This window comes from Bos mutus, chromosome 6, assembly GCF_027580195.1.
Source record: "Bos mutus isolate GX-2022 chromosome 6, NWIPB_WYAK_1.1, whole genome shotgun sequence".
In the NCBI taxonomy this organism is placed as follows: Eukaryota; Metazoa; Chordata; class Mammalia; order Artiodactyla; family Bovidae; genus Bos; species Bos mutus.
Genome location: NC_091622.1, coordinates 93364006 through 93384783, shown reverse-complemented (window position 1 = coordinate 93384783; position 20778 = coordinate 93364006).

Sequence of the window (20778 nt, the reverse complement as noted above, 5' to 3'; positions counted from 1 at the left end):
AAAACTTGTGCAACTGCAGATAGAGAAAATGATAATTCTCTGACCACAGAGGTCATGTTTAACACAAGAAAACATCTACTCAAAGTAGACTATGAGGATTATTATTTAGTACAGTACTCACAAGAGAAAATGGTACAGAGCCAGGTGACAAAAATAAAGAGATTATGAATAAGATAGACCTAATCGTGTCCATATTCTCTCTTTGCTCTAAAATGTTTCACTTACATTTTGGTGATGAAATATTAAGAGTCAATTCTAGCACTTCATAGTGGCTATAACAGCATTTTTGAAATTTGCTGTTTTAGTCATTATGTGGAGAATTCCTCTATTTATTATGGCTAAAAGCTATGCTGCTATAATAAAAACACCTGCATACTCAGTTGCTCAGTCATATCCAACTCTTTGCAAGTGCATGGACTCTAGGCCACCAGGCTGCTCTGTCCATGGGATTTCCCAGGCAAGAATACTAGAGTAGGTTGCCATTTCCCTCTCCAGGGGATCTCCCCAACCCAGAGATCGAACCCATGTTTCCTGCAGCTCCTGCACTGACAGGCAGATTCTTTACCACTGAGCTACCTGGGAAGCCCAATAAAAACTCCTAACAGCATTTTTACTAACAGCGTTTAATAGCCATTTGTCTTCCATTAAACAGCTCTGAGGACAGCAATGCGTTTTGATGGGACAGTTCTGTTCCATTCCATCATTTGAGTTTCCAGACCCCTTTCATTCTGCTATCTCATCATCCTCCAGGGCATCACTGTTACCTGGCATGGTTGAAGCTGGATGACCTGGGATTCCAGTTGGAGGAAAAGGAAAGGCATGAAAGAGGCGCACCCACCACTGACTTCAGGACTGGGGTAAGAGTTTAGACACCTCACCCTTCTTTATCTTCTGTTAGTGAGAACTTAATCACATACAAACGCAAAGGAATATGGGAAATGTGGTCTGATCTTGTTTTTTTAGAGTCACTGTATTATTTGTGGATCACTTCATTATAGAAACTTATCCTTTTACTCTAATTTCTGGGCATGCGAAAGAAGAGGAGAATAAATTTTGTTGAACAACTAGAAATCCTCATATTTATAAAAATAGCATGAAAAAAAGATGATTTTTATTTGTACCTTTAAAATCAATAAAAAATCAATTCTATTCACAATCTATTCCTAAATCACAGGGAAAAATTCAATGGAAAGAATTTCAGAGATAACCAGGTTTAAATCTCTAACACATGAGAAATTGAGGCCCAGAGGTGTGAAGTTGCCTGCTTAACTAGCAGTTAAGAAAAACTAGACTGGAATCCATGTTCATACAGTCTCAGCCCAACATTCCTCTGAGAATGGCATGAATTAGCTAAAATATGCACTTGACTAAGTCAGGAGACTTAAGAGATGCAGGTTTGATCCCTGGGTCAGGAAGATCCCCTGGAGGAGGGCATGACAACACACTCTAGTATTCCTGCCCAGAGAATCCCATGGGCAGAGGAGCCTGAAAGGCTACAGTCCACAGGGTTGCAAAGGGTTGGACACAAGTGAAGCCACTTAGTACACACGCAAGTCATTTGAACACCTCTAGTCAATTAAAAAAGGTCGGGGTCCAAAGTAGATATTTTTTTCCTCCTAATTCAGTGGTTTGGCTATCTAACAAATTCAGAAGATCCAATAAATGCTATGCATTTACATATTTTATATTTTAATGTAAATAATTTACTTACATGAAAGAGGATTTGGGAAGGACTGGGGACTGTTCTCTATGCATTTAGCAGCATGCTGGCCTCTACCCACCAGATAATAGTATCAACCCTCCAACTCCCCAGTTGTGACAACCAAAACTGTGTCCAGACATTTTTAAATGACCCCTGGGGAGAAAATTACCTCCAGCTGAGAGTCACTAATTGAGCCTGTCAGAGGGGTTACAAAGAAGCAGGACATGGACAAAAGATCTCAGAGAAAGCTGTAAGAATGAACAGGAATTGAAGTAGGCTAGAAAAATAATCCTCAGTAACTGGGTAACTTAAAACAACAGAAACGTTTTCTCACAGTTCTGGAAGCTAAAGTTCTGAAATTAAGATGTCAGCAGGGCTGAAGTCTCCAGGGAAGAATCTTTTTTTTTGCCTCTTCCAGCATCTGATCGTGGCCAGCAAGGCTGTCCTTCTTTGACTTGAAGATGCATCTCTCCAGCCTCTTCCCCTGCCCCCATATGCACGTTACTTCTCTGTGTTCACATCTTCTACTCTGCTTATTAGAGCTTCCCTAGTCTTTTGACTGCAAGGAGATCAAATCAGTCAATCCTAAAGGAAATCAGTCCTGAATATTCATTAAAAGGACTGATGCTGAAGCTGAAACTCCAATACTTTGGCCACCTGATGGGAAGAACCCACTCATTAGAAAATACCCTGATGCTGGGAAAGATTGAAGGCAAAAAGAGAAAGGGGTGGCAGAGGATGAAATGGTTAGATAGAAGCACCAACTCAGTGGGTATGAATTTGAGCAAACTCCAGGATAGTGAAGGACAGAGGAGCCTGTGGTAGGTACTGCAGTCTACGGGGGTCACAAAGAGTTGAACACAACTTAGCAACCAAAAAACAACTAATCCAGTACGACATCATCTTAAGTCGATTATGTCTGCAAAAACCCTATCTTCATAGAGGGTTCAACTCAGTTACAGGTTATAATAGTAGTCAAGCAAGCTTTAGAAAAATGAAATTTATCTTTCATCTGCCTGAGTTTGTGGCTTACAGTTTGTACCAATCACAGTCAATAAAGAAAAAAGTAAAGGCTAAAAACTGTATATTCCAGATCTTGACTAATAAACTATGTCTCTACTATGGCTCTGAGGAAAATTTAGAATCTTCTTCCAGCATAAAAGACAGCTATATCCGAACATGTGCTAAAACCATCCACTAATAAAGGAAAACCACTGACAGACATAATTGACCCTTAAAACCTTTTTTGAAAAATTAACTAACTTGAGTTAAAATAAAAAGAAGAAAGTATGAAGAACTTTCCCTCACTTTCTAGCAGAAATTTTTCTGCTTCAATGTGCTTTTCTTCTCCTGTAAAACTGATTGGGAATATCATGGTAACAGCATTAACAGAGGGCATTCACATCTAATATGTGATTTTGAGCAAAGCCCAAAGAAAAAGAGAGAAGAGCAAGACACAGAAAATGGTCCTATTAACAAAAACTACACGTTCAAATAATTCATTGGTGGACTCAAAAATATGCCCACATTTACAGAAATTCATATTTCCTTCTATTCGACTCACATCATTTAAAAAAATCATGCACTGTTGAGAATGTCAGCAATGCACCAAGCTGAATTTGATGTGAAAACTCTAAAGGAAAAAACACAGGATTTATTACAGTATCCAACCTGTCTTTTTGTCTAGTTTTTAAAATTGTTTGTTGTGGTTAAAGTCACATAATATAACACATACTATTTTAACCATATTTAACCGTGTGGTTCAGTGGCACTAAGTACACTCACATGATAGAACAACTCTTGACATGCATCTCCCGAATTTTTCATTTTCCTAAACTGAAACTCTGTCCCCACCCATTATGCACCAACTCCCCATTCCCCCTCCCCACCGCCCATCCCCCAGCCCCTGGCACTTGCTAACGTACTTTCTGACATATACACACTACTATGTATAAAGCGGATGACTAGGGAGAACGTACTATTATAGCACATGGGGGAAAAAAAGAAGGTACAATCTGTGTGTAGGGCATATATATAGTAAGTTAACCTTAAAAAAGGTGAAAAGTGTTAGTTGTTCAATCATGTCCAACTCTTTGGGACCCTATGAACTTTAGCCCATCAGGAACCTCTGTTCCTGGAATTTTCCAGGCAAGCATACTGGAGTGGGTTGCCATTTCCTCTTCCAGGGGATCTTCCTGACCCAGGGATGGAACTTGGATATCCAGGGATCAAACGTGGATCTCCTGCATTGCAGGCAGATACTTTACCAATTGAGCCACCGGGGAAGTCCTTAAAAATGCCTTCCAATATACATTGAAAGTGCAAGTCGCTCAGTCTAGCACTCTTTGTGACCCCATGGCCTGTAGCCCGCCAGGATCCCCCTGTCCATGGGATTCTCCAGGGAAGAATGTTGGAGTGGGATGCCACGTCAAACTCCAGGCGATCTTCCTGACTCAGGGATTGAACCTGGGTCTCCCACATTGCAGGCAGATTCTTTAACATCTGAATACACCAGGGAATACATTCGTTCAGTTCAGTCGCTCAGTCATGTCTGACTCTTTGTGACCCCATGGACTGCAGCACGCCAGGCTTCCCTGTCCATCACCAACTCCCTGAGCTTGCTCAAACTCATGCTCATCGAGGTGGGGATGCCATCCAACCATCTCATCCTCTGTCGTCCCCTTCTCCTCCTGCCTTTAATCTTTCCCAGCATCAGGGTCTTTTCCAATGAGTTAGTTCTTTGCATCAGGGGGCCAAAGTATTGGAGTTTCAGCTTCAGCATCAGTCCTCCCGATGACTCTTCAGGACTGATTTCCTTTAGGATTGACTGGTTTGATCTCCTTGCAGTCCAAGGGACTCTCAAGAGTCTTCTTCAACATCAGGCAATATATTAGGCAGGGAATATATTAGGTGCAGACAAATACTGTTTGATTCCACTAATTCAAGGTACCTAGAAGAGTCAGATCCTTCTTCTCTATCTTTGGACACAAAGAAGACAAGGCTGAAGAAGACAACTGTCATTCCCCCGCCACCAGGCAGACAGGCGGTGCTGAACAGAACCACCTGACCAAGCCACGTGGCTGAGGGATGCAGAGATCCTGGTCCCCTCCCAGCTCTGCCCTGGCTGGCACGTGGCTAACACCTGCACCACCAAAGACACGGTACATCTGTATGTATATGAGCACAAACTACACAGAGAAGATATGCTTCACACACAGAAGTTTTTGAGTTCCTACTATATACTAGGCTCTGTTTACATAGCTGTAAAAGTGAATATCAGGATGACAGCAACATAGGAAAGAATCGGGCACAGGAGAGGTGGTATGAAGATTGAGCCGGGGACACTGTTGCTTGGCATTGACCCTGAGTCCCCTCACCATTACCTTAAAGAGTTGGGGGTGAGAAGACTAATGTTGTGGGGGGGGTCAATATTTCAGTTGAATATGGGCCACACAAACCTTTTTTAATTAAATTATTTATTTGTATTATCATAAACTGTTAGCTGTTAAATTCAAACCTTTCGTTTTTAAAAAAAAATTATTTATTTTTGGCCACACCACACCACACCGCATGTGGGATTAGTTCCCCGACCAGGGATCAAACCTCTGCCGCCTGCACTAGAAACACTGAGTCTTAACCACTGAACTGCTAGCGAAGTCCCCACACAAACCTTTTAAGGACTTTTCTTCTCCCCTTACTTCTTCATCCCTGATCAGGTATTGTTCTAACCACATGACTTTCTCCCCAAAGGGCAAAGAAATATAAAGAAATCTAAATATAGATGGTTGTAGAGATCATGTCATTTGATAAACCCTAGACTGGATTCTAATAATATTTAGGAGTAATAAATCCTGGGGAACAGAGTTACATAAAATTTCTCGATCATATTCACCATTTATTTTTGGTAATCCATCAATCTGGTAGATTGTTGAAAAATGTGGCAAGCTGAATCAGTTTTTAATTCATCCAATCATAACATCTAGATCAATTCCCAGCATCTAGTTGTTTGATCACCCCCAATGTGTTCTTAGTACCCAAAGTATTTACTAAATGGTAACTTAAGATAACCATCTACTCAAAAAGAGAAACACTTACATGATTTATTAATGTATCCATCAATCCAGCAAGCCAGCCAGCCAACAATACTTATTAACCACCTATTATATGCCAGACACTGTGCTAAGCAATTAGGGATATCAATAAGAAACTAATGAGCCAAGTCCATGAGGAATTCATAATATTGTACACTGGTCTCAAATACTTTTTGTCATACACCACAATCAGGAAAGGGCTTCCTGGTAGCTCAGTGGTAAAGAATCTGCCTGCAATGCAAGAGATGCAGGTTCGAGCCCTGAGTCATGAAGATTCCCTGGAGAAGAGAATGGCAACACACTCCAGTATTCTTGCCTGGAAAATTCCATGGACAGAGTAGCCTGCCAGGCACAGTCCATGGTGTCACAAAGAGTCAGACTCAACTTGAGCATGCACGGAACACAACAATCAGGAAAAAAATTTTGAGCACATATACCCAGTACCAAAAATGTATATTTCCTAATTTATAAATTATGAACAAGTATTGGAAAGACTGATGTTGAAGCTGAAACTCCAATGCTTTGGCCACCTGATGCAAAGAGCTGACTCATTGGAAAAGACCTGATGCTGGGAAAGATTGAGGGCAGGAGGAGAAGGGGGTGACAGAGGATGAGATGGTTGGATGGCATCACCAACTCAATGGACATGGGTTTGGGTGGACTCTGGGAGCTGGTGATGGACAGGGAGGCCTGGTGTGCTGTGGTTCATGGCGTCGCAAAGAATCGAACGTGGCTGAGCGACTGAACTGAAGTGAACTGAATACTATAGTAGTAAAGTATGTGTGTATATATAATACATACTACTATATTCACAGAATGTATATCTATATGTAGCTAGAGAGATAAATTATATAAAAAATCAATTAAAGATAATGAAACGAAAAATAAATAGTTCTAAATTGAGTAAAAGAGAGTTCAGAGGAAAGAACCAGGCCCTTGAGTTAGTAACAGCAGGGGCTAGCCCTGCTCTTTCACAAAGGTAGTCCTGAGCTCTTCTAAGCACTCAGTGGCCCCAGTGTGGCTCCATCCACGTTGGTCCTAGCCATTGCTCATGCCAGTCTGCCCTGTTCCATCATGATGACTGCAGCCTATAAGATGCCCAGGTGGGGGAGGGTAGTGTCAGCCAGTCCTACATAAATGGGTTGGAATAAAATTTGGGGGACAGAGAAAAATAGTTTTGCTTTGGAAAATCCAAAGCCACCTTAATTTTAACTTTGTGCAAAAATCTAAAAGAGATTTCAGGTTACTAACTGGAAGCTTAAGTAGAAAAAAAACAAAAAACAATTTTACCCATGAGCTCTTTTTTGTAGTCATTAATAACACAACAATGAAAAGCCAAATTCTGCCACATTATTGGCAACCATCCTTATATCACTAAAAAGAATGATCTTATCATTGACAGATGCTAAGACTCAGTGGTTTGAATCGCACCATGTGTTACAAATTAAAAGGGCTAAAACCACAATAATGCTAATCTAGAAAAGAACAGGAGAAAAACAATTGTTAGAGGATGCAGGACCAGCATTTAAAAGTAACCACAAAAAAGTTGTGCATAAACATATTAGTCCAGTATGCATTAAGCAAGTCTTGGTCTAGTCTGCACAAACCTTTCAATGGAAAAAAGTATCCATAATATGTTTCTATTTCTATTAAATATATATAATATGTTTATACATAAGAAAACATATAAGAATATATTGTTGTTATTATTTAGTTGCTAAGTTATGTCTGACTCTTCCAGACCCCATGGACTGTAGCCCACCAGGCTCCTCTGTCCATGGGATTTCCCAGGCAAGAATACAGGAGTGGGCTGTCATTCCCTTTTCCAGGGATCTTCCCAACCTAGGGACTGAACCCACATCTCCTGCTTGGTAGGCAGATTCTTTACCACTGAGTTACCTGGGAAGCCCATATAAGAATAAATACTGAACTGTTATCATTATTTGTACATGGAAGGAAGTTGGGAAAATGGAAACTTCTACCTTCTTAAATATCCATGTTTCTAAGTTTGAATTTTATAAGGATAATTTTACTGTGCTTGTAATCTGGAAAAATATGTAATTATTTTCAACAAACAAACAAAACCTATTCAAAGAAATCATATTATGGTGTAATAAAAGACATACTGAACTAGAAATCAGTAGGGCATGCTTAGTCACTCAGTCATGTCCAACTCTTTGTGACTCCATGGAGGGTACCTCTCCAGGATCCTCTGTCCGTGGGATTCTGCAGGCAAGAATACTAGGAATACTAGAATAGGTTGTCGTTCCCTTCTCTAGGGGATCTTCCCAACCCAGGGGTTGAAACTGCACCTCCTGTATTGGCAAGTGGTTTCTTTACCATCTGAGCCACCAGGAAAGCTTTGGGTTCAAAAATCAATGCTGTCACTCAGCAGCCATGAAATAGATGGTCATTAATACTGGTGCTGGTGCTAGTAGTGAATGCTGTTAGAGCAAGAAAATTAAATCAATTGACTCCAAAGAACCCCTTACATTTGCCTGAGTCACTTCTTTTGTAATTCAGCCTCTTTAATATATATTGTATTCCAGCACTGCCCTCTACCCACTTATATGCTACATTACAACCTACTCGAAAAGATGGGCTTTTCTTCCACCTGTGATAGAGGAATGCATGTATTAAAGATATCATATAATGAACCTTCATCTTTACAAGACCTCATAGATTTTTCGCTAGAGTATGGGCAAGCAAAACCGCTTGGTAGAAGATAAAACAAAGTAAAAGCTTTAGTCACTCAGTCGTGTCCAGCTCTTTGCGACCCCGTGGTCCAAGCCCACCAGGCTCCTCTGTCCAGGGAAGTCTCTAGGCAAAAATACTGGAGTGGGTTGCCATTCCCTTTTCCAGGGGATCTTCCCAACTCAGGGATCAAACCCTGGTCACCTGCACTGCAGGTGGATTTTTTACCATCTGAGCTGTGAAAGATGACATGTATGCACTGAATGGTCATCTCTGGAAAGTGAGAACTATCTTCAAATCCTCACTGGGAGGCTCCCCAGCCAGTGACTCAGGAGAGCACTGCAGCTCTCTGTTCTGTTGCAGAATGGCTCCTCCAAAGACCTGAGAAACCCTGGGTTCTAGTCTTGAATCCATTTCTACCGCGTGCAGCACCCAGGAAAGTCCTTTAACTTTGTCTAGGGGAACATTCCAGGCGCATATGTAAAAGTGAGGGTAATTTTTCTGTACCGCATGAGTTCACGGAAAGGGATTCCTAGGGAGCTTCTTGAATTTTATTTCAGCAAACATTTAGCAAGTGCTTTTATATGCTAGGTATCATGTCAAGAACTGGACACGAGTGAGACACAGCCCCTCCCCTTAGTGTTCCCTATCATAGTATCTCAAATTGATACATGGAAACAGACATGAAAGACATGCATTTCCATTCATAGATTCATTTCTTCACGTTAAAGATGAAGCATCCCTGGGCCTTATCCTCAAGGAGGTATTTATTATTAATATTTGGTTTACACTGATTTACAGAGATAGAAGTGAGAGTGGGATTTTTGAAACATCGTTTTGTGAGTCAGCATATAGGAAGCACCTACAATGCCCAAGTCACTAGGCTCGAGGCCAGGAATACAAAAAAGATAAAAGTTACTTCCAAGAAGCTGACAGGAATCAAATTAGAGGGTAAGGCAACAAGTGCTGGACTCTGTGAGCAATCAACCACTCTCCTGGTAGACTTGAATTTGTCCCTGAGGAAGGACACAGGATCAGATCTTAAGAGATCATTTCTTACTCGGTAAAGAACAGGAGAGAAGAAGGGTAGCCAAGAATACCACCTGACAAACGGGGCAGAAAAGGAAAAAGGTTAAGAAAAGGTCCCGACTGTGCCAGGCTTCGCCTAGCACAAGCATGCTGGAATTCAGGTTTCCCCTGACACCATCAGTTCATGGGAAATAAATGGGGAAACAGGGGAAACAGTGTCAGACTTTATTTTTGGGGGCTCCAAAATCACTGCAGATGGTGATTGTAGCCATGAAATTAAAAGACGCTTACTCCTTGGAAGGAAAGTTATGACCAACCTAGACAGCATATTCAAAAGCAGAGACATTACTTCGCCAACAAAGGTTCATCTAGTCAAGGCTATGGTTTTTCCAGTGGTCATGTATGGATGTGAGAGTTGGACTGTGAAGAAGGCTGAGCGCCGAAGAATTGATGCTTTTGAACTGTGGTGCTGGAGAAGACTCTTGAGAGTCCCTTGGACTGCAAGGAGATCTGACAAGTCCATTCTGAAGGAGATCAGCCCTGGGATTTCTTTGGAAGGAATGATGCTAAAGCTGAAACTCCAGTACTTTGGCCACCTCGAGCAAAGAGTTGACTCATTGGAAAAAGACTCTGATGCTGGGAGGGATTGGGGGCAGGAGGACAAGGGGACGACAGAGGATGAGATGGCTGGATGGCATCACTGACTTAATGGACGTGAGTCTGAGTGAACTCTGGGAGTTGGTGATGGACAGGGAGGGCTGGCGTGCTGCAATTCATGGGGTTGCAAAGAGTTGGACACGACTGAGCTATTGAACTGAACTGAACTGAACTGACACTAGCAGTGGGGGCTTTATTCAACCACTGTCTTCTGGGAGAGTCTCAGAACATCTTTAGTGAATAAAGCCTCTGGGGATAAATTTCAACTGAGAACAAGGAATGGGGGAAAGCTCTGAAGATACCCACATGAACAGGGATAGCAGTGGATGCCTAGGACCAAATCAGACTTGTAATCTGGGCTCAGGAACTGAGGGGTCCTGGGAGCACTGCTTCTGAGTGTGTGTGCTCAATCACTCAGTCGTGTCTGACTCTTTTCGGCCCCAAGGGCTGTAGCTCACCGGGCTCCATTGCCCATGGAATTTTCCAGGCAAGAATACTGGAGTGGAGACCCATTCCCTTCTCTAGAGGATCTTCCTGACCCAGGAATTGAACCTGCATCTCTTGCATCTCCTGCATTGACAGATGGGTTCTTTACCACTAGAGCCATCTGGAAGCCCTGCACTGCTTTTGAGTATTTCTCAAACTTCAGTGCAGAAAAAAAATCAATATAATTTCTTGTACATCCTCCAGAGAATCTGGTTCTATAGTTCTGGAGAGAGGTAAGTCAAAGACTTTGCTTTTTCTTTTTTCCCCTTAACTAAGATCCCCTGGAGTCCGATGCACATGATCAACAGACCACACTCTAAGAAGTACTGCCATCAGAGCTGGTCTGATGGAAGAGGTAAAATTTCCACAGCTCTGAGATATGAAACTCTAAATGTTTCAAAAGTGTACAAGAAAATCAGATGCTGTCTCTGTGTATGACACACTGCCTCACCAGAGCTGCAGGGGTAAAAATATTTTGCGCATTTGCCCAGAAGCAACAAGAAAGTGATGGAAGCCTAGAAGAGTGTTTTTGTAAATACCATGGGATAGTCATTTTAAAATTGCTATTTCTGGGCATGCTGCTAACTCTGCTTTACTCTTCCATCCTGTCCTGGCATGTCTCTGAAGGGCTATACCCTGAGCATGGGGCTTCCCAGGTGGCACTAGAGGTAAAGAACCTCCTTGCCAATGCAGGTAGATGCCAGAGACAAGGGTTCAACCCCTGGGTTGAGGAGATCCCCTGAAGCAGGGCATGGAAACCCACTCCCAGTATTCTTGCCTGGAGAAACCCATGGACCAAGGAGCCTGGTGGGTCCATAGAGTTGCAGAGTCGGATATCACTGAAGCGACTTAGCACACACACATAAATCTAAGCACGACTGGTAAAGAATCCTCCTGCCAATGCAGGAGACGTGAGTTTGATCCCTGGGTCGGGAAGATCCCCTAGAGGAGGGCATGGCAACCAACTCTGGTATTCTTGCCTGGGAAATCCCATAGACAGAGGAGCCTGGTGGGCTACAGTCCACGGGGTCGCAAAGAGTTGGACACAACTGAGTGACCGAGCATGCACGCACGCCAAGCATCTGCCGCAGCACACGCTGGAAGGTCAAGCTGAGGCCCAGGTGGAGGTGAGTAAGGCTGATGAACTGTGCCTCTACCCAGGAACCAATCTGATTTGACCAGTCATTTTCCCAAGCTCAGTCACACTAGCCCTTCCGAGAAAAGGGGGAAAAGTCATAAATGAGGTGGAGAGGACAGTTCAAAATGAGGCATAAGCAGAGGCCAGAAGCTTTTCATTCATCTGAGCTGGAGCTTGCCTTTCAAAAAAAGTCTTTGTTTCGGTTTTCCTAAAGAAAATAATACAACAAATTATCTTCTTTTAAGCTAAAGGTAAGGTCAAACTGCAAAGCTATTCAAAAAGTATGTGAACTTAATCATCAAGGTTTCTTTTTTTTTTTTTTAATGCCGTTAATTTAACTTTCTAAGGGCTTCCCTGGTAGCTCAAATGGTAAAGAATCTGCCTGCAATGCAGGAGACCTGGGTTCAATCCCTGGGTCAGGAAGATTCCCTGGAGGAGGAAATGGCAATCCACTCTAGTATTCTGGCCTAGAAAATTCCATGGACATGAGGAACCTGGCGGGTTACAGTCCACAGGGTCGCAACTAACTTTCTTAACTTTTAATTTTACCTTACTGTCAGGCTGATTCATATGTAGGAAATCAGCTCAGATATAGGTAATAAATAAATCTTTTTTTTTTTTTTAACCTTAGAGTACAAACTTTAAAAACCACTGTTTTCTCAGGCCCTATCTCAGAACAAGGCTCAAGTCAAGGGCTCAATGGGTAACATTCTGCAGGGAAAGACTGACACCTGCAGGAGTACTGTGTCACTACATGGCAGAATCCACAGGAATTCTCAAAAATCTGCCAGTTCCGCAATGTTCAGGTTTCATACTCAGCGTGCTGCCTGGCATACAATGGACTCTCAACAAATGATGGCTGTCATTTGCAAGATGGTCATGTTAGTCATAAATGCATTTTTGCACTTCTTGAAATTAAAAAACGAAAATTTAAAAAGCTCAAAGATGAAAAGAGTCAGAGGTTCATCAAATTATTCTGATCATTCTTATTTTTTCATAGAAACCCTTCCAGACAGACAAGAATCTTGTTTCTAAAGATATTACAGAAAGAATTCCATAACCTCATCCATCCACACTGTGGCTCGACAATCTCCAGCAGGGCCAGGCTCAAGCAAACTTTGGTTAGGTACATAAATTTAAGAAGCTCCAGTTCTCTTTTCAGAATAGACACACCTCCCAATTTTAGAACAGGCTTCCCAGGTGGCTCAGCAATAAAGAATCAGCCTGCCAATGCAGGAGATGCAGGAGATGTGGGTTCAGTCCCTGAATGGGAAGATCCCTGAGAGGAGTAAATGGCAACCCACTCCAGTATTCTTGCCTGGGAAATCCCATGGATAGAGGACCTGGCGGGTTATGTCCATGGGGTCACAATGATTCAGACACAATTTAGCGACTAAGCACAATTTTAGAATATCTATTCAATAGATTTGCTGTGCACCTACTGTGTTCCAGGCTTCTCAGTTACCACTAGGTAAAGTACCCACTTGCTAATACAAGAGATTTAAAAGACTTGGGTTTGATCCCTGGGATGGGAAGATCCCCTGGAGAGGAAATGACAGCCCACTCCAGTATTCTGGCCTGGAAAATCCCATGGACAGAGGAGTCCGGCAGGCTACAGTCCATGGGAACAAGTTGGACACGACTAATGCAACTTTGCACATGCTACGTTCCAGGCACTCTGGTATTCAGTCTGTGGTATTCATCATGGTGTACAATGGGAACTAGACATATTTCCTGCTCTTGAAAAGTTCCCAGTCTGCTGATCCTGCAAGACCCCAGGGGGCTCCTGCTTCCTTTTCCCTGTCTCCCACCTCTTTTTTTTTAGCTCCTCATTTGTTTTTTCCTTATAAGCACTTGATGCCAACTTCCTGTAATCTTCCTCACTTTCAACAAAACTAAACTTCCTGTGCTTAATTTTCACAGGGCTCCAATCTAGGTAGATACTAGCTGACCTGGTAAACTACTCCAGGTCAAGGGCTAATGGATCCTATCACCAAGGTGATTTGAACATATATTTTAGTGGGGTCTTCCTGCTACTGCTAAGTCACTTCAGTCGTGTCCGACTCTGTGCGACCCCATAGACGGCAGCCCATCAGGCTCCCCCGTCCCTGGGATTCTCCAGGCAAGAACACTGGAGTGGGTTGCCATTTCCTTCTCCAATGCATGAAAGTGAAAAGTGAAAGTGAAGTCACTCAGTCGTGAAGTCACTCAGTCGTGTCTGAATCTTAGCGACCCCATGGACTGGAGCCTACCAGGCTCCTCCATCCATGGGATCCTCCAGGCAAGAGTACTGGAGTAGGGTGCCATTGCCTTCTCCAGGGGTCTTCCTGAAGAAGACTAAAATCACTTAGACCTTTGTGTTGGGCTCATGGAAACAAGTGATGCAGTCCTATCTCACCCATGTGCTAACTAGTTGCCAGAGGACAGAGTCAAACCTTGATGTTTTTGGTTTAATGCCACTATTTAAATCTATTATTAGCCTCAATAGAGTTGAAACACCCAATCACTTTTTATCGTAGAGTAGCTCCTTTCTGTTCCTGGTCAATGTCTCTTCTCATTCTTCTTTATGACATACAGAGGCCCCTCAGAGTAATGCAAAGCTGCCATTGAAAAATACAAAATGAGGTCAACTTGCATTTTTCATCAATTACACTTATTTTCCTAAATTCTGCAGAGCAAGTAGTCAGATGGAATGGCTACCACTATCAAATGTATCAATTCAAATCAGATACAAAATGATCGGAAAGCTACTATTCCTGCTTGTTATACATGGTGATCACTCCAAGCAGTTCTTGATCTGTGCTCCTGGCCATTTGCCAAGTGGGTGTTTGTTTAAAATTTTGGCTCTGTCAGTGTTGATCTTGTTTCTGATAGCATGTAATTATTCAAAATAAAATATATTAGTCCAAATTAAGAAACACAACTCCTTCACTTAGTTGAACTGAATTATAGTGGATATATATTCAATAACAAGAAAAAGAAGTCAAGAAATATGAAAATAGAGTTTGTGTCCCAAGAAGTCAACTTTTTCAATGGTACATAATTGTTTTTCTTCATACTAATATCTACCTTTAATATTAAGAAGTCCCTTTAGCAGATTATACCAGCTACCCTTCAATATTTCCTTGGATTTGATTTTTTTTAACTTACTCTCATATCTCCTGGACAATATGAACAAAGTGTATAAATAAACCTTAGGAATTTACTCCTCAGGAAATTAAAAGTGCCATAAAAGAGTCTGGGATTAGCAGATGCAAACTATTATATATAGAATAGATAAAAAAGGTCCTACTCTATAGTACAGGGAACTATATTCAATATCCTGTAAAAACCATTATGGAAAAGATATGAAAAAGAATGTATGTGTGTGAAGCACTTGCTGTATGGCAGAAATTATCACAATATTATAAATCAACTATACTTCAACAAAAAAATTTTTTTAAGATAAATCCAAATATTTTTAAATGCCATAGGAAAAAGGAACTGAACAGTATTGATGCTTTTTACATAGTACACTTTGTACATGTTATTTCATGTTTCTCTTGAGAGCCCTGTCAAATCACGTAGATTGCTTAGAATTATCCTCACCTAACAGAAGAGGAAAATAAAAGCCAGGAGAGACTCTGAAACTTGTCAGTAAGTGACATTGTTCATATTCAGCCTCATGTCCATCTGGGTCTAGATCACAAGCACCTTCCATGACACCCGAAAAACATTATTCTAAGTGCAGGGTGTGAATTTCAAATGAAAAGACAGACTCGGCATGAAATGAGAATGCTATCAAGGATGTAGCACTTTATGGTGTCCAGTAGAACACAATAAAAATAGAAAAAAATTAAAGGGCTTTGTGGTTACACATTTAATGTACATTAGTGATTAACAAACTGTGTTGATCATTTGTGGAGGCTTTTAAATGTAATTTTCAAAGAACAGCCATTTAGAGATTAAACATTATAGTGCAGTGTGTGCACGTCATTGGTGAGAAATTTAACCTCACTATTGCTATAAACAGTTTAGGATAAAAACCCTGACTCTGAGAGTAATGGAGAAGCTTATCACATTTAAGCTTTACTGATTTCTGCTCCACAGTACGTTTCAGTGTATTTAGAATATCGTTCTTGTGGCTAATATGATTGATTGTGCAATTAGTTAAAAACAGATTTATTTGATCCTAATCTTCACTCTAAAGATTTTGAACAATGCTATTAGGTCATTCCTTTATCCATTAAAAATTTTTGTAAAACAGATTGGGGTTCCATGGTGCTGCTGCTGCTGCTAAGTCGCTTCAGTCGTGTCCGACTCTGTGCAACCCCATAGATGGCCTCCTACCAGGCTCCTCTGTTCCTGGGATTCTCCAGGCAAGAACACTGGAGTGGGTTGCCATTTCCTTCTCCAATGCATGAAAGTGAAAAGTGAAAGTGAAGTCGCTCAGTCGTGTCCAACTCTTAGCGACCTCATGGACTGCAGCCTACCAGGCTCCTCCAGGTTCCATATAAGCATGCAATTGCCATATGACCATGTCAAACACTGCATTTGGGAGCATTTACGCCCAGTAAACAAAAAAAATATGTTTACCTGAAAATCTGTATACTATTGTTCCTACAGCTATATTTGTAATAGCCCCAAACTGGAAAAAACTCAGATGTCCTTTAGCTGGTAGCTGGTTAAACAAACTGTGGTACATCCGTACTATGGAGTACTATTCAACCGTAAAAAGAAACAAATTATTGCTGGGTAAAACAATCTGAATGAATCGCCAGGGAATTATCCAGAGTTGAAAAAGGCAACTCTAAAAGGTTACACAATGTATGGTTCTATTTACATAATATACTTAAAATGACACAATTGCAGAACTGGAGAACAGATTCCTGGTTGCCAGAGGTTAAGGAGAGGGTGAGAATAAGAGCGAAGTAGGTGTGGCATTAAAAGACAAGAGGAGAGACCCCTGTGGTGATGAAAACATTCCATACCTGGACGACTTTGATATTATAAACCAGTGTTATCACTGAAGAAATAATACTATTATTTCTTACAACTGCATGGGAGTCTTCAACAATCTCCAAAAAAAAAGTTTACTGAAAAAAAAAGATGCTGAATACCTAAGGCACTGGAACTACAGAAAGAATAAAGATTCCTCAAAGGACACTAAATACCTACAAGAAAGAAGGTAATTCCACAGTTGTGTGGTAAATTCTCTATTCTGCATACATGTCATGGAGACACAGAGACAAAGCACTGTTGAACTTATACATGGAACAGGGTAAATGAAAAGATTTCCAGAGAAGGGGATGCTACAGCAGAGGCTTGAAAAATTACTAGGAGGTATTCTGGCAAAGAAAGGGGAGAAATTGGTGAAGGATATTCCAGCCAGAGGGAGCAGCAAGTGCCAAGGCAAGGAGATTGGAAACAAAGTAATGCCTTTAGGAAACTATGAAGTTCGGAATGTCCTGTGTCTGGTGGGTCAAGTTGCCGGGAGAGACAAGGCTCGTGTCAGTCCTAAAGCACAGTCCAGGTCTCGAGATATATTATTTTAAGAGGCTTGAAGTATATCCTGTAGGGCATAGCTAGAGATTATAGGTCTGTCTGTCTGTCTGTTTATAGCAATAAATAAGATGTAGCTTTTAAAGGCCATGGAGGTGGAGACTGAACTGTGGGCTGATGGTGGGGACCAGAGGTAGCCAGTGATACATGATAAAGATTTAAAATACAGCAGTGACAGGACTTCCCTGGTGATCCAGTAGTTAAGAATCTGTCTTCTGAAGCAGGGGATGTAGGTTTGATTCCTGCTCGGGGAACTAAGATCCCACATGCTGCAGGGACAACCCGGCCCACCCGCCACAACTAAAGAAGTGCACGTGCCACCACTAGAGAGCCTGTGCAGCACAACTACTGAGCCCACGTGCTCTAGAGCCCGTGGTTCACAAGAGAAGCCTGTGTGCTGCAACTGGAGAAGTGCCCACACGCTGCAACGAAGACCCAGCACAGCCAAAAAAATAATCAGATCAGATCAGATCAGTCGCTCAGTCGTGTCCGACTCTTTGCGACCCCATGAATCGCAGCACGCCAGGCCTCCCTGTCCATCACCAACTCCTGGAGTTCACTCAGACTCACGTCCATCGAGTCAGTGATGCCATCCAGCCATCTCATCCTCTGTCGTCCCCTTCTCTTGCCCCCATCCCTCCCAGCATCAGAGTCTTTTCCAATGAGTCAACTCTTCGCATGAGGTGGCCAAAGTACTGGAGTTTCAGCTTTAGCATCATTCCTTCCAAAGAAATCCCAGGGCTAACCCACAGAGCTTCCCTGATAGCTGAGTTGGTAAGGAATCCACCTGCAATGCAGGAGACCCTGGTTTGATTCCTCGGTCAGGAAGATCCCTTGGAGAAGGGAAAGGCTACCCACTCCAGGATTCTGGCCTGGAGAATTTTATGGACTGTGTAGTCCATGGGGTCACAAAGAGTCAGACACAATTGAGGGACTTTCACTTCACTTCACAGCAGTGACAACAGGAATGCAGAAAAAGGGTGGATCTGAGACACTAAACAGAGACATAATCCAACAGTATATGGTCACCGAGTGTGATAAAGGAAAACTCTAGGCATGACTGAAGATGAGCAGGGTTAGAATGTTGCTTCCCAGCCAAGAACAGACATCCCTAATGAATAATCATGCAAGTGTTGAAAAGTGAAAGTGTTAGTTGCTCAGTCATGTCTTGACTCTGTGCAACCCCATCGACTGTAGCCCCCTGGGCTCTTCTGTCCATGGAATTCTCCAGGCAAGAATACTGGAGTTGGTTGCCATGCCCTTCTCCAGGGGATTTTCCCAACCTGGGAGCAGTGTGTGTCATGAGACATATCCAAGTGGAAATATGTAATAAGAAACTGGATATTTCAGTATATAACTTAGGATGAAAATTGGGACCTGGCATTGTAATAGCATATATGTGGTATTAATAGCATATATGTGGAAATTAAATCAAGACAGTTACAGTCTAACTATAGTCTGTAAAGGGACAAGAAAAAAAGATTAAGAGCAGAACCCTTAAGAACATGGATATAGGAATTTCCTTGAAGGTCCACTGGTTAAGACTCCACACTGCTAGTGCAGGGGACATGGGTTTGATCCCTGGTCAAAGAACTAAGATACCATATGCTGCTGCTGCTGCTGCTAAGTCGCTTCAATCATGTCGGACTCTGTACAACCCCATAGATGGCAGCCAACCAGGCTCCACCGTCCCTGGATTCTCCAAGCAAGAACACTGGATTGGGTTGCCATTTCCTTCTCCAATGCATGAAAGTGAAAAGTGAAAGTGAAGTCGCTCAGTCGTGTCCAACTCTTCACGACCCCATGGACTGCAGCCTACTAGGCTCCTCCGTCTATGGGATTTTCCAGGGAAGAGTACTGGATACCATATAAGAGTGTGGCAAAAAAAGAAGAAAAAATGGCAAAGGCCATTCTTTCAAATAAGGTCATATTCACAGGTTCCAATAGAATAAAATATTTATATGCTACCTGATAATAAAATTATTTTCTGTTAAGTGAATTCCATGTTTCATTTTTAAGTGAACCCATTCACTTACAAAAAAGTAATGTCTCTGCTTTTTAATACACTGTCTAGATTTGTAAGAATATACAAGAAGGAAGGAGGGAAGGAAAGGAAAGGAAAAACATCTCACTCATCCACAATGCTTCATGGAGCCCCAATGTCTCCCCATTCCAGATCACGGAAAGTCATCCTATAAAATAAGGCACAATCTGAGTTTCCCCAAACTTCAAATGCCCATGTGATACGACTTCCCATCCTGTCCCTTCAAGGGCACTGAGATTTCTGCTAGATGCAGCTACGGATGTCCCCACCAGGCATTATTCCTCCATCCGGCATGCCACTGAAGCCTTCTATCAAGCATCATAACTAAAGAGCCAGAGTCCTCAAAGTACTAAAAATCCACTGCTACGTGAGGGGAACTGTGCCCTCTCCCCTCCCTGTTGTCACTGTTAGAGGTGCTCCCAATGCAGCGCTGCTCCTGTTTCCACTGCCTTACAGACCCGAGTGAAAGAACGCTTTCCCTTTTTTTTTTTTTTTAATTCACAGACTTCTTTTTCTCTCTAGGATTCAGACATAGATTGTTGTATATCTATCTTTTTATATTTGTCCATTCATTTCAAAAGTGGGTGGTTAAGTATTTAGTGTTAAAGAAGGCTTAATTTAAAAATCAAAACACATAAATATTTAATTAGAACTGACGTGAGTTATAAATTATTGAAGTCAGTCCAGAAGTCATTTTGCAGCAGGTCTCATGACAATCAACATAGCTTCCATTCTCAGTGTTTCATTCCAGTGGTCCCACTATTACCATGATACAGTCCTCTGCCTCTGATGATCTCTGGGCATCTTCCTACTTCTGTTTCAAATACTGGGCTGGAAGCACTCTTCCCACATCTCCAGGCCAAATTCCCAAGAAAGAAACTGATTGAAGAAAGCTAATTACCATGACACTTGCATGGACATTTGTGTTACATCTCATGGGCCACTGATCCACCTTTGGGTCAGCTGTGGCCACATGGTAATCTCAGGTGGCACCAGCATGAATACATTCAGAAGAGCCTCCCAGAAGGGGGGCGAGAGGAGAGATGGTTGGATGGCATTACTGATTCAATGGACATAAGTTTGAGCAAATTCCATGATATGGTGAAGGATAGAGAAGGCGATGGCACCCCACTCCAGTACTGTTGCCTGGAAAACCCCATGGATGGAGGAGCCTGGTGGGCTACAGTCCATGGGGTCGCTGAGGGTCGGACACGACTGAGCGACTTCACTTTCACTTTTCAGTTTCATGCATTGGAGAAGGAAATGGCAACCCACTCCAGTGATCTTGCCTAGAGAATCCCAGGGACGGAGGAGCCTGGTGGGCTGCTGTCTATGGGGTCGCACAGAGTGGGACACGACTGAAGCGACTTAGCAGCAGCAGCAGAGAAGCCTTGTG